We start from the raw sequence: 2,377 nt of genomic DNA, 5'->3' as shown, positions 1-2,377 counted from the left end.
GGTTATTACACTTACATTCTCCATTCTTGGATTGGGTTCGGTGTTACTTGGAAGTTGACCCGGTCTTCTATCATTCACTTGATGCGCAAGCTGCCCCAACTGTTTCTCAATGTTGAGAATTGATGCTTGCTGATTCCTTAGCATGTTTCTGGTCTCGTGTATGGCAGCATCGTGATCACTGTGTCTTTTTTCGGGCGCGGCTATAAATCTAGTGAATAACTCTTCTAGATCGGCTTTCTTTTCTACCGGTTCTTCCTTTTGGTATAGTCCCCTCTCCTTCTGCTTGTATTTCTCCTCCTTTGCCTTCTTATACTCTTCGTATGGTAGCCATTCCTTCTTAGGTTTCCGCCAATTTTCATCATATCGATCACCACTTGAATAGAAGACTTGAGCTCTCTTATTTCCATTCTCATCCAAATCACAATCCTTTGTGAGATGGGGCCCTCTACAATTGTCGCATCCTACCCTAATAGCATGGATTGTTTGATCCATTTTTGTCATTCTTTAATCTATACTATCAAGCTTAGTTATCACCGCCGCCATGCTATCATTTGCTGCGTTCACTACCCCCCGACTTATTTCGTTTCTCGGATTGTGGTATTCTCTAGAGTGCTTAGAGAATTCTTCAATTAATTCTTTAATTACCGGGGGCGCCTTCTTTGTGAGCGGGCCTTGAGAATCAAGCAATTGCCTTGTGGTGACATTGACTCCATCATAGAAGATGGAGACCTCTTGTTGGCTATTAAGGTCATGGTGTGGGCAATTTCTAAGTAGGCTCTTGTACCTCTCCCAAGCTTCATAAAGAGATTCTCTGGGTTGTTGCTCGAAGTTTGCAATGTCTTTCTTCAGCTTGGCTATCTTGGAGGGCGGGTAGAAATGGTCTATGAACTATTCTTTCATCTTGGCCCATGTGGTTACCGATCCGGGAGGAAGTGACTTTAACCAATCTTTTGCAGCTCCTTTAAATGTGACAGGAAGCATGCGAAGAAGCTGGGTCTTGCGTGGAACATTCGGTACGTTGAAGTAATCGGCCACATCATTCACTTCGTCCAAGTGCTTATAAGCATCTTCGTGATCCTTCCCGTAAAAAGGAATCTCCTTGAGTTGGGCGAGAATATGGCCTTTTAGTTCGAAAGTAGCGGTCGCGGGAATTGCGGGTTGCACAAGTCCCGGCCCGGTGTCATCACGCATCCTTTTCTTCCATTCTCCCATGGGGATTTCATCAATGTTAGCCATTGTGATAGCTAACTCTTCTTCGGAATCGGTTTCGTGCTCGTAAGTATGCTCTTCTTCTTCCTCGGTCTCGTACTCGATATCTTCTTGAATTGGCTCTTCAATTGTCAATGAGGCACTGGATGCTCCTGATTTGCTGCTCTTTTTCTTGCTGAAAACGGACTTTAAGTTTTTGAGTGGTGAGTTCTTTGAAGATGCGGATTCTCCAATGGCTTTGCCCTTGCTCTTCCTTAGCGCGGATTCCGGGTCTTCAAGAGGGGGGACCAAAGGTGTATCGGATCCTCGGGTCATGAAACAACTATAAACAAAGAAAACATAAGAAACAAAATGCGTAAAAAGAACAAAAACGAAATAAAAAATTAAAACTGAAACAGCGATGTACTCGCCGAGTTTGCTCGAATGCACTCGGCGAGTTCAAGGCAAAAAACTGAAAAATTTTCTAGTTATCCTAAAAACAGAATTTTATTGAAACTAATTCTACTTACTGAATTACTTTTTAAATAACTTTGTGTAAGATAAATCCCACACAAATGATCGATTAAACTAGAATTTAATATTAATTTTAGAACCGTTCCCCGGCAACGGCGCCAAAAACTTGGTGTGTACAAACTCACTTAGTTTTAAACCTACTTTAATTATCAAATAACACACAAAAGGCAGTGAACCTATCAATTGTGGTATAGCTAAATAAGCAGGGTATCGATCACAGGGAACGGCAAATTAAAACTAAAAACTAATTTTATCTAAGTTAATTAATAAGTAGGGGTTTTCTCTAGTTTTACAAGACTAGAAACTTACTAACTATTACTAATTTAAAAAACTAGAAAATAAAGACTTAACTAGATTCAATAATTGGAAAAGAACTTCTGTTTAGTTCAACTTGGTTGACTCTATGGTTGATTTCAAGGTAATGGTGCAATGGATTAATTCTTTCGTTGGTTACCGATTCAAGTGATTAGATTCGTATTCACTACCCTAATCCTTAGCAAATAAACTAACTTAAACAGTGGCCAATTGTCTAATTTAATTAAATTCACTAGATTAATTATTAGGGTTAAGTTAGACTTGCAATAGTTAACTAAATTATTCTTTTAATCAACTTCTTGTTTGATGGTCATCTTACAAGCTTGCACATGGATTTACT

The 2,377-nt window shown here is 39.6% G+C and overlaps 1 non-coding gene across 1 annotated transcript; it reads left to right on the top strand.

Moving 5' to 3' along the window:
- Positions 1–745: 745 nt before the first annotated feature.
- LOC111893322 (small nucleolar RNA R71) lies at positions 746–852 on the top strand. Its single transcript, XR_002850854.1, has one exon. It is a non-coding gene; the product is annotated as a small nucleolar RNA R71 (small nucleolar RNA).
- The last annotated feature ends 1,525 nt before the right edge of the window (positions 853–2,377 follow it).

The sequence above is a fragment of the Lactuca sativa genome, chromosome 8 (genome assembly GCF_002870075.4).
Source record: "Lactuca sativa cultivar Salinas chromosome 8, Lsat_Salinas_v11, whole genome shotgun sequence".
Lineage (NCBI taxonomy): Eukaryota > Viridiplantae > Streptophyta > Magnoliopsida > Asterales > Asteraceae > Lactuca > Lactuca sativa.
This window is presented reverse-complemented; position numbering and strand designations above follow the sequence as displayed.